The following is an 11454-nucleotide window of genomic DNA, read 5'->3' as shown; positions in this document are numbered from 1 at the left end:
ATCAATAAAGACGGAGAATATCATGTGGAACTTGAGTTCAGATGTTAGGGGATTGTAAGAGATCTTATATTGTATATATGTAGCCAGTAGCGTCGGATAGATATACAAGAACTTGTTGTTCGACCAATATCTCGGAGAAGGAGAGGTCGATCACTTCTCTCTGTATATGTTCATGACGATCTTCTGTACTTAATGGTTTCCTTCATTTGCTTACTAGCTAGCTAGCGTGTCGACTAAGCACGGAGATAAGAGAGGACACTTCTCTCTATTAGCTAGCTAATACAATATATGAAACCGCTAGATTAACCCTACAAAACCCCCTAAACCCCACCCCTTTTCACAAAAAAAATCAAAAATCCCAGCCCCTGAACTGCTGACGCGTGGATGCCTTTTAGTTTCGATTGGTGCTACCAACAAGACCGTCCTGCCTAGGCAAGCCGCAGCGACCACATGGAGCCTCATCTGTCCCGGTTCGTATAAGAACCGGGACTAAAGGTGTTGGGCTTTAGTACCGACGATTTAATCCCGGTTCCTGAACCGAGACAAATGGCACTTATGAATCGGGACAAATTGGCATTTTTCTACTAGTGTAATATAAGAGCGTTTTTTACACTACCCTCGGATCCAGTGACGTACGTACCAGATTGCTCCACCATCCTACTAGTGCTTTGAAGCCATTTTCAACCGCTATGCAGGACGTCACGGCAACACCGACTTCCTTGGGCTGATGCTCCGGAGGCAGACTTAGGGGACCCGCGAAAATGCTTCACTTACGGACTCAATCTACGCCCAGAGTCCTACGGACAGACGTGCTGCCTCCTAATCCACCCCTTCCACCCTGATTTGCAGGGTGGGGCCTCCTTTCCCCAAATTAGGTGAGGCCAGCTCTGCCTGTAGGTCTTCTTCCGTGCAAAAATGCTCGTAGCTGTAGGATTGCTCGGGGACCCGACGTCGATCGGGCCTAATCGGGCGGTGGGGTTTTCATCTCTCCTTTGTTTTATCTCAGGTTGCAAGGTGGACGGGACATCCCGCAAAGCCGTTGCGCTGCCCCGCAAAAAATATCCCGCAGAACGCTATTGGACTACCCGCATATCTCTAGCGGCTCAAGCGGACGCGCCGCTTCTGTCCGGTGGACTACCCGCATATCCTGCAAACCTCGTTTCCTCTTCTCCGAATAAAAATATCACATCCCTCTGAAAAAGTTCCCACGACGGCGCCATCAGCGTGATGCTCTTCCTCCACCAACATACAAGCTATAGATGCAGCGGCGTCAGTGCGATATCCCCCAAGAATCCAACTCACACCCCGCACCTACGAGTGAAAAAGCCCGATCACCTAATTCTGTTCTAATTCTGTTTTGTGCTAGGTCAAGTCTTTCAAGCAAAACAACAGGAGTCAATCAACCTGTGGTTGAGTTGGTTAGGTGGACAGTGGTATCTTCAACCCACCAGGGTTTAAATCCTGGTGCTCGCATTATTCCTGAATGTATTTCAGAATTTCCGGCGATACGCTTTCATCCGGACAGCACCCACGTCCACTTCTGACCATCCTGGCCCACCCAAAATCCTCCCTTACCCGCGCGTGCTTCCCATCCGAAACGATTGTCGCCGCGGTGGCATTGAAGCAGTGCGTCGGCAGAGAGAGCGCCACCTGCGCCTCTTCTGCACGCGGCTACTCCGCGTTCAACCGACACCACGACCGTTCATCTTCCGCTCACACTAGTACCGCGCGGTTGCCGAGGAATCCACTCCGGCTCCACCCGTCCGTCCCTCTGCCACCCACCATTGCCATTCGCCCGCTATATAAATTGCAACCTCCGGTGGAGGAGCAGCTCAACGCCGGCAGGGAGATCACGCCGGATGCGGACGTAGGTGGCGCTGCTCGAGTCCTACCGCTCCGCCTATGAGATCCGAGGCAGGCGGAACTAGAGGCCACTTACAAGGAGTTTGACAAAGGCGGCGGAAGGTGTGGTGCAAGACCGAATATGAAGCGGAGGACATGGCCGAGGCCATCCCCGCCACCACGACCACGAAGCTGGCACGTCCGCGGGCGCTGACAATGAGGAAGAGTAGTGCGTGGAAGGTCGCCGCTGCTCGGGTCTCAAGAAGGCCACCAGTCCTGCCCCAACCGTTAAAGCCAGGCCTGGTGGGTTGAAAATCATTGGCTGATTAGCCGCTTGTCGGTGACATGAAGGCTGACAGCTTCGCTTCCTGGGACTCCGGAGATGGACGTTACGGAGGCGGAGTTAGAGAACGCCGAGGCGGATGTGGGAAGGCGAAGCTTTAGTTCTCGGGGCTCATGGCCGAACATAGGGAATGGACACCAGCAATCAGTTAGTTTAGGTTTAGAATAGAAGTATGTCCGAATTTATACCTCTAGAGTCAGGCAAGCTCCGCTTTTAGTTAAAATATATCCGGAATGTAATGAATATCATCGTGTTTATACGAAACCAAGCAAAACGCTGAGTTTACTTCTTGTGCCATTCTGTGCACTAGCTAGTGATCATCGACCGACATGCAGTAGTCTGTGTCTGTCTGTAACTGAAAAGTAAACAAGCATCATCGGCTGAACCAATTCTAGTGGTGTGTGTCCTATGTGGGCTGCACTAGTTCCCTCTTAAATTCGGCTGCACTACTTTGGCTCATGCACTAATTCGGCTGCACTAATTCCTTGTCAAATTGGCTCATGAGCGGGCTGATGCAGGCTGCCGCACTGACCCGCGCTAATCCTAGCCGCAAACACCCGCAATTGCCGCAATGTTCCGCTCTGCTGTTTGGCGGGCAGCCGCAAACTTTCATCCTGGCTCCTCCCCTACCTTTTCCCGCCGCATCCTCTCCTCTAGCCGCCCATGACCGTGCGCACTCCCTCGCCACAGGCTCCTCCTCCTCCATCATCCACCTCACTTGCGGCCGGGGGTTCAAGTAGGGATGATGTGAACTGATGAACGGGTGCTGCATTGACAGCCTTTCTTCGGCTCCCTTTCACCCGCAGCCCCTCCGGACGCCATCGGCCACCGCTTGTATTCACATCTCGAGCCTCGTCAGCTGCGCATGAGCATCGCGAGGCAACATGACGCCTACGCGTGGACACTGTCGGCCTCACTGCACTCCATCAGAAGTTCGAAACTTGCATAGGTCACACTCCAAGCCTGATCACACATGTGAAACACCAAATCCACCTGCTTGCTTCGCCTCGATCTGGGACAAACATCGATCATGACTCATGATTCAAGATTAATTGTGTGTTTTGGGTTTAGTCAATCTGGTAGTAGATGGGTTTCTGTTCGCTTGATCTGTTATGTTTTTTGTCTCCTGCCAAATGTCCGTATGCATATAGTTGGGAATAAATGGCTATGCCACGTTTTGAGCTTGGTATTTAATCCAGTGGCCTTCGGTGATATACTCATGGTATTTATGGTATTTCTGTACGGCTCATCTTTATTTCTAATGGAGCAGTTGATAGTTTCCGTCGGTTAATTTTCGTCCCACCTCCCCTGGTTTATTTTCGTCCTCAATCCCACCTCGTACGTAACAGTAAACCCGTCCTATTTCGAACGTCGATTTCGTCCTCCCACACTGTCGATCGACAAAAAAACGCCTAGAAAATAAAATCTACAAAAATAAACCCACCAAAAAAAACCAGGGTGGGGGAATTGGTCCCTGAGCCGCCGAGCGTTTCCTCCTTACGTTCGCCCCCGCCACTCTAGGGTTGTGCTCTTCTCTGGCATCGGCGCGTCGCCCTCGGCCCGATCTTCGGATGCCGTCCTCCACCGCCTCGGCGGCGGCGCCGCGGCGTGGCGCCACCTGCTGCTCCTCCTCACCGCCCAACTACTCGCGCTCGCCCTCCTCTCGTTCGCGCTCCAGTGGCGCGGCGGCGGCGGCGTGGACGATGCCGGCTCCCCTCGCCTGGCCGTGCCGGCCCCGTCGAGGCTGCAGTCCCTCCACTCCTCCGCCGCCTCCTGCGTCGAGTTGCTCGCCGCCCCCGCCTTCCCCTACCTCCACGGCTAGTCCTTCCACTTCGACGCGTCGGACACCCACCACCCCAAAGTACTACCTTTCCAATCTCATCTCCGCCCTCTTCCTCGCCGGTCGCCGGCCGATGTGTCCGACCTGTGAAGCAGGAAGCTTGTTTGATGAGAGAAATCCCTGCCTCACGATTTGCTTCGTGAAGGCCAGAATTTCGCTCTTTGTTTGTCTACTGAAAAACCTCCATGTGGGGATAGATGTCATCATAGAATGCGTGCAGTAAAATTATTCTGACTGTATTCTGTATCATTATTTTGGTTAGTCTAAAAGAAATAATTTGGTTAGATTTGTCTTGAAGAATAGATTCAACCTATACTTCTAGGTTTTGATACAGAAAATAGAAATTTGTTGCCAAAGCTGTGTATGGAGACTATTTCAGTATCTGGAAGTATACTTGTGATCGGAGGCATGGCCGCTGTTGCTGCCAACATAGTGGCAGTGAGCGCAATCTGGGAGTAACAAGCACACTGTTTAGTAGGTGCGTTGTCCCTAGATTTTTTTATCAATGAGTATACCGTAGTAAATTGCATACCTCACTGCTGTACAGGGATCTAGGATCATGTAATATAACAAAACAATGGTCCATTATGTTCCACTGGCTCTGATCTCAGTTAAAAGTTACCCCTGCAATTTTTATCCTTGTTTTATTTATTCGTAAGGTATCTGACAAATGTGTTTGTGGCATAGTTCCCAACTAACCGTTGCTGATATTTGTTTTTAGGAGGGGATGGAGAGCTTTACAAATGGGAATGTTAGGTTATTTTAGCTCATATGTTGTATGTAGAAAAAACGTGCATTGCACATGTAAAATATCTATGATATAAAGAGTACTACATCGACAAGCTCCGGCTGGGTATACAATCCTTTCATTATCTATTACCCACCAACCTTTATTTATGCGAATTATGTTCTCTTCTTATATAGACCATTCCGTTTTCAACAGAACAGATCCATCGTCTCACTCTGTTTCGACATGTTGGTTGCACTACCTTGTGTATCAAATATGTCATAGTGACATAGTAAGATCAAAGAGAAGGGTCACGTCTGAGAAGAAGATGGAAGATACGAGAGCACATGGGAATACAAGACATCGGGAGAAGTGGTCAAACCAGCTTTCTTGCCATGGAAGGATGAGACCAAACTGATTGATATTTCGCGGAGGACTAGTTGGAGCTTCCTTTATTTTAATTGGCCTTTTATCCGTATCCATCTCGCTGGTCTTTGCGAAAACCCACTGCATCCTCTGCCACAGCTAGACTACCAAGATTCTACGCTAGCTTGATTTTCCGATCAAGAGCTAGTGACCCCATTACTGGGAGCTAGAATCACCCAAGAGGAAGGATCACCCTCCATGAAATGTACTTGCACGGTGTCATGTACAATGGCCTAGCCGAGCTAGTCGCTCGCACCATGAGCTAGAGATTCGCCGTCATGGCAAAGTCAAACACCGCATTGTCTGGTGTTTACATGTGCATTGTCTGGTGTTTACATGTGCTAACTAAACGCGGGTGAATGCCCCTGCCCCCGCATATAGCTTTCAAAATGGTTCACATTTTCTCTTAGCCTGTACTAAACCCCACCCGTGATGGCATTTATTTTCTTCACCCCAGCGCTAAGGCATGTGGCATTTAACGCCTTTTATCTTGGCATTTCGTTAGGTGTTGTACCGCAGAACAATCAAACAGTCTTGGTTGACCCATGATTGAGCGAAGAAACCACTGCCCGTGTTTGTTCTAGGCTCGGCGAGACACAACATATACATATGTTAATAGATGGTGAAGCGTACCAGTGATGAGCCGGTGAACTTGTTAAAACCAAAGATGATCCCCTGTGCCTTGCTGCATGAATTGTTTGTAATTATTTTATTTCGATTTGGTTGTATGAAATATTAGTATTTGGATTCAGAATTTGTAAATTTAGTGCACATAATTACTTCATTGGATTATTGCATAATTTTAAAATATATATTGAATATGAGTAGCATACATTATGCATGTTTAAGGTGTGTCTACTCTTTTCCCATTCATGATGGCTTGGTGGAAACCAACTTGCTAAGTACTCTCTCCGTCCCAACATTCCCGTCTTAGATTTGTCTTAATACGGATGTATCAAGTCATGTTTTAGTATTAGATACATTCATATCTAGACAAATTTAAGACAAAAATTTTGGGACGGAGGAAGTATATAGGATTTAGGATTTAGAGTTATCATCATGCGAGATGGGTACGTAGCAATCACAGTATCGGTCAGTTTCTTTTGCTTCAGAGTGGTTTACTTTGATCAAATGGATATAGTCCTTTCCAAAATCATCGATCGATTGGTTGCTTTTTTTTTCAAGGACACGTGTCATGGAAAGATATATCGGAAACATAGAAAGGGGGGCAAGAGAGTCGGTACAAAGCCACACGCGGCTACAACATATTTGCTATCTACTACTCCCTCCGTTCCATAATATAAAACGTTTTTGCAAACTAATATAGCTTATAAAAACATCCTATATTATGGAACGGAGGGTGTACTTGTAAGAATCATCCAACACCCAATTTTCCAATGTGTGCACACTTTGTTCCAAGCCACAAGCCGGTGCCCACCTTTTACATCGTGATGTCCCTTCTTAAAAGAAGCCAGCATCTCCAAGGGCAATCCGCAAAAATCCTCCCGCATCCATCCACGAATAAGGGACCAGTCTACAGATACAAATATGAAAGACAGCCATCCAACACTAGCCGCGTATATTTTAAAAACAATTCAAACCAACTAAACGAAATTCGTCCAAATAAGTCCGGATTTCATATAAACATGACGTATTTCATTACATTTACATCAAACCGGTGCTAGTTCGGCTCTACAGTTATAATTAATACTGAATCTAAAAGATCACCGGCACCCGTTCCCTGTGTCCGACCATGAACAAAGAGAACGGAATCTTCGCCTTTTCCAGCTCTGCCTCCGCCGGAAACTGTAGTTGTCTGCCTCCACGTTGCCGCCAAGCGACTAATCATCCGAAGATGTTGAGCCCACTAAGCTTGGTGTCGATGCGAGGAGAGGAGCGGTGGCCTTCCTGGGATAGGAGCGGCATGGATATACCGTGCACTACTCTTCCTCGCTGCCGGCGGCGCCCGCGGACGGGCCGGCTTTCTTGGTGGTCATGGCGCCGGGGTGCGATCTCGGTGATGTCCTCCTCGTCGGTGTCGCCGAACAACGTCTCGCCCGGGTTGTCGTCGCACTCCTTGCCGGCAGCTGCCACCCGCTGCCGGTACTGCCAACGGGCAAGGAGGATCTCGCGGGCGGACAAGGCGGATCTCCTCCTAGTGCTCGTATTTTTCTGAATATATTTCGTGATTTTCAGCGAAGCGCGTTCAGTGGGAGGAGATATTTCCGTCGACTTCATCAATCTCAAGATGATATGTCGGTTCACTCTTCTGGAGATGCTCATAGGGATAGGGTGTGCGTGTGAGTGTTATGAGCACTATACTGTGTTAAAAAATAACCACAAGCTGACGTAAAAAAAAAGCTGGAAACAGCACTGGCCAGTTGGTGTGATGAATACGTGCCAAAAGATACGTGTCTGTTGAGTCATTACCTACCCCCTTTTCGTCTTCGCCGGTCCATTTTCGTTTCCCGACGCCTAATCGCAGCACACTCCGCTTACGCCGCCTCGCCATTACTCGCCACCCAATCTTCACTCGAACCATCTGACGACCTAGCCTGGGAACCCAGAGGGAATGGCGGCGACCGACGACAACAAGGCCGTGGATGCCTTCCTGGCGTCGTGCGCCGAGTCCGGCGACACCGCGTACGGCGCGGCCAAGGCCGTTCTCGAGCGCCTCCAGGCCCCCGCCTCCCGCGCCGAGGCCCGACGCCTCCTCGGTTCAGTCCGCCGCCGCTTCGCCGACCCCGCCGCCGGCCAGGACTGCTTCCGAACCTTTCACTTCTGCATCCACGACGTCATCTCGACCCCCACCTCCAAGGTCCCCTATCCCACCTTATTTTCCCCGTGGACCTATTTACCTTCGCAAATTGCGCGATCTGCTTTTTCAGACATGCGTAGCGGCTTGGTAAAATTACTGCCGTCAGTAATTCCATGATAACCTTTGGTCTATTATTAGTACTGGTTAATTTTTTTTGACTAGCTAACCAGTGCGGCAATGCTCTAATTTTGACTAAGCCACCCATTGAAAAATCATGTGTGCCTGTGCACCCTACACGGCAGTGACCTCCATCTGATGTTCTGGAATCTGGGTAGCCCTGTGAGTGTTGTGTTCTGGAGCGCCCACCGCATGATACTGTTGACTGCTGTACCTGTAATTGTTCAAAGATTTGATTTCTCGTGCGTGCTCTGTGTTCAGGAAACCGTTTGTCTCGGTTCTTGACTAATTTAGTTTCGCTGTTTGGCTTCTGTATATAACAGGAAATGCCTTTGTTGATCTCTTTGACACATTTGGCTCATTATTACTTGATGGATAGGTATTAGGCTTCCACCAGAATTTGTCTCGGCATAATTTGAGCCAGAGCTAAGGTGAGCAAGAACCAAGAAGGTGAATGAAAAATAGCTTTTAGGTCCTGTCATATACACTAAGGATAGTAGTCTATTTGCATTCAAATATGAGATGAGAAAATATCAAGAAAATTCTAAAATGATCCATTTAGAAGAGTACATTATATTGTAGGCTTCAATTTGACCACATTATATTGTCTTGTTGCAAACTTGTCATGACACATACTAATTTATTGGCCTGTGGAGGTTATTTATCAGAATGGACAAAGGTAATTTCGCATGAGGTGAGAACACATGAAGGCATTGATCAAATGATTCATTTAGAACACTATTTTGATGGTCTCTAGGCAGTGCTATTGTTGTGGGAAACATTTTCTGTAACCTTTTCCCTCTTAGGTCGGAAAATATTTCCAACATATTAGCATACGAATAAAAGTCAACAAACCAGCCTGATGAAGTTATTTGCAATAACAAATAAAATACAATGTATGTACACCATATCTTTAGTCCATATTATTTATAGAAGTAGCATTTATACTGGAACAGCAGTAATTTACAAGATTCTTACATTATCCGAAGTCATGACTTCTCTGTCACTATTTGTGAGTATAAAGTACAAACTGCTGCCTATAGTTAGTGTAATGCTAAAAGCTATCCAAACCACTAATACACATTTTTTTTCTTGTTCTCTTATTTAGGTAAACTTTGCCCTATTTTAGTATCTATCATTTGATTTTCATTGTGTGACAAGTTTATCAACTGCTTCTAGGATCCCGGCAAACAAAGAAACTAACGATGATGGAGATACCTAGCATTTTCAGTCCTGAGGATTGGTCCTTCACTTTCTATGAGGGCCTCAGTCGGCATCCAGATTCCATTTTCAGGGATAAGACTCAGGGTGGACATGGTCCGGGCCGGCCCGGTCCCTCACTGAGTCGACGTTTGGACCGGCCGCCAGCGGTCCGGACCGGACCGGACCGAGCAGCCTGGCGGTCCTATTTTCATGGACCGGACCGGTGATGGCGAAGCCCGAGCCGGACCGAGAGGACCGCTCAGCAACCACCGGCGGCGAGGTGGTGACCATGGCGTCAGCGAGAGATGGCTGGGGGACCTAATCAGATGCGGAGGCAGAGGGGAAAGGGGTGGTAACTCACGGCGAAGTCGATGCAGGCGTCGCGGAGGCCGTGAAAGCAGCAATGGCGACGTAATCGACGAAGAACGCCGGCGGCCGGAGTCGGGGAAGGAGGACCATGGTGTCGGCTTCAGGACGAATCCGGCCGATTCCTTGCGCGGGGAGGCCGGTGGCCATGGGTGCTATGCGGTGGTGCTGTGCGTGTGCGCGCTAGTGCTGCGTGCGCTAGTGTTAGGGCATCTCCAACCGTTGGCCCCCTAGGGGGCGCCTAAAATCGCCGCCTGGGGGTGAGCCGGCGCAAAAATTGGGCCTGGGGGCGAGTTGGTCCCAGCCGCCGGCCTCAGGGCCGCCCCCAGGCACGTTTTAAAATAAATTTAAAATAAAAGAAGTTCGGCGAAGTTCGGCTTAAACACGATAAAATTCGGCCAACCACGATAAATTTGGGCCAAACACGATAAATTTCCATATTTCGGCGAAGTTCGCGGATTTTCATTACATAGCACATATACATAAACTAATCTAAAGGAAAAACTGGCTGAAGTCGCCGAAGTCGCCGCCATCATCATCGTCGGCCTTCTCCTCCTTGACGCGGGCGCTCCTGCTGGACCCCTGCCCGGCGTCGCCATGGCGGACTGGTGGCGGCGCATCGTCGTCGCTGTCGCAGATGACGACGACTCCGCCTTCGTCACGGCCGCGTCGACGCTCCGCGAAGCGAAGCAGGGCAGCGCGCTGGCGCTCCTTCGCCTTCTCCAGGCGCTCCTTCTCCATCGCTATGGAGTCCCTGCGCGCCCATTTCCAGGGCCGCGTCGTCGTTGTCGAGCTCCGTCTTCACCGGCGCGGCCGGCTCCTTCTTCACCGGCGCGAGCCCCGGCTCCGTCTTTGGCTTAACGAAGCGCGGAGGAGGAGCCGACGAGTAGGAGCGCCGGCCGCCCTCGTTGATGACGATGCCGGCGCTGCGAGTGCGCCGGCCGAGCAGCGTCTCCGCCGCGGGCTCGGCCTTGACGCCGAGCAGGGCCGGAGTGCCGGAGGAGTGCGATGAAGATCGGGAGGAGGAAGAAGAGGAGGAGGACCCGAACCTCCTTGGCGCCCATGGCCCGGCGCGTCGGTGCTGCGCCGGGGCAGCCGCCCTCGCCGGGTACGCCAACGGCGGGTCGTTGCCGCCCTCGAGGTACGTTAGCACGCCCTCGAGTGTGCGGCCGGGGACGCCCCGCCACAGGTGGCGCCCCTTGCTCTTCTGCCGGTCGCCGACCACCGGTGCGCTGTTGGTGGACGCCAAGCGCTGCAGCTGGCGGCGCTCGAAATACGCCGCCCAAGCCGCGTGGTTGTCGGCGGCGTACTGGGGGAGGGAGAGTTGGGCGTCGGTGAGGGAGGCGCGCACGACCTCGACTTCCTCGGCGAAGTACTTCGGCTTCGCCACGGCGTCGGGCAACGGGGGAATGGGCACTCCCCCGGCGCTGAGCCTCCACCCCGTCGGCCCGGCGCGCATGTCCGGCGGCGCCGGGATGTTCGCCTGGAACAGGAGCCAAGACTCCTGTTCGCGGAGCGAACGGCGGCCGAAGCCGTTGGCCGCCGCCTCGTCTCCTGGGTAGCGTTCCGCCATGGCGACGGGCTCGGGAGAGGTAGAGAGATAGAGGGAGGGGCTGGGCGGCGGCGCTCGGGAGAGGTAGGGAGAGGGAGGAGCTGGGCGGCGGCGAGGGGCGGGGCTGGTGTGGGCACAGGCGAGTGCAGGCCACCGGCTATATAGCCGCGCCGCACCCGTGTGTACGCGTGCGAGGGAGGGGAGGCGTCGGCGCGTCGTC

General features: G+C 51.2%; 1 pseudogene; it reads left to right on the top strand.

The window, feature by feature from the left end:
* The first annotated feature begins 7657 nt into the window (after positions 1 to 7657).
* The window catches only part of LOC125547213, a 28032-nt pseudogene continuing 24235 nt past the window's right edge, over positions 7658 to 11454 (top strand).

This window comes from Triticum urartu, chromosome 3, assembly GCF_003073215.2.
Source record: "Triticum urartu cultivar G1812 chromosome 3, Tu2.1, whole genome shotgun sequence".
NCBI lineage: Eukaryota > Viridiplantae > Streptophyta > Magnoliopsida > Poales > Poaceae > Triticum > Triticum urartu.
Note: the sequence above shows the minus strand (reverse complement) of the source record. Positions and strands in the feature narration are given on the sequence as shown.